The sequence below is a fragment of the Helobdella robusta genome (genome assembly GCF_000326865.2).
Source record: "Helobdella robusta unplaced genomic scaffold HELROscaffold_44, whole genome shotgun sequence".
NCBI classification, from domain to species: domain Eukaryota; kingdom Metazoa; phylum Annelida; class Clitellata; order Rhynchobdellida; family Glossiphoniidae; genus Helobdella; species Helobdella robusta.
The window spans coordinates 187,104-188,416 of NW_008705063.1; positions in this window are offsets into that span (position 1 = coordinate 187,104).

Genomic DNA, 1,313 nt, shown 5'->3' on the forward strand with positions numbered 1-1,313 from the left:
CATTCATTCATTCATTCATTCATTCATTCATTCATTCATTCATTCATTCATTCATTCATTCATTCATTCATTCATTCATTCATTCATTCATTCATTCATTCATTCATTCATTCATTCATTCATTCATTCATTCATTCATTCATTCATTCATTTATTCATTCATTCATTTATTCGTTCATTCATTCAATCATTCATTCATTCGTTCGTTCATTCTTTCGTTCTTTCGTTCGTTCATTTGTTCGTTCACTTTTTCATTCATCCGTTCATCCATCTATTCATTTATTCACTCACTCTCTCACTCACTCATTTTTTCATTCATTCACTTACTTGATTGCAGTGATATCCTGGCACCCAACTTACGATGACAACCAGTAACTCACAAACAATCAACATTAATATCATCCTCTTTCTCTCTTTTTCATCGTCACTATCTCTCTCTCTATCGATATCAATATATCTTTTCTATCGTCAGAATCTATCTCTATATATCTCTATCACTATAACCTTTATCATCATCAACTCTCTTTATACATTTATATCATGATATCAATTTTATCATCACTATCTATCTCTATATATCTATATCACTTTATCCTTTTATTGACACTATCTATCTCTATATATATATATCTATATCATCTTCAACTCTCTTTATATATTTATATCATGATATCCATTCTATCATCACTGTCTATCTCTATATATCTATACCACTGTATCTTCTATCACCAGCAACTTCATCACCACAACTCTCTTACCATTATAACTATCTCTATGCCCAATGGTAACGTTAAAATTACTCCCAAGTTACCGGGAAAAAATTGGGTTTTTCTATATAATTATTATATAATATTATGTAATAAATTATTAATATAAATGAATTTATAAATATATATAAATATATGAATAAATTATTAATATAGATAATAATTATAGAAATATGGCAACTATATATAAAAATACTAACAGTTCAATAATAATATGAGTCATAGTATCACAACAATAACAATTATAATTATAACAGAAATATCAACTATGTTAATCATAATAATATTAATAATTATTTTAAAATTTAGCGAACTGTCTTATATATATATACATATATATATATATATATATATATATATATATATATAGGTATATATATATTCTTATATATACATATATATATAGGTGTATATATATATATATACATATATATATAGGTATATATATATATATATCTAAAACGACCATCTTGTTAAATGTTAATGAGAGGGCGTGGCGAAAAAAACCTCTAGCTTCCTATTGGCCGGTGAAAATGATTGATAGCG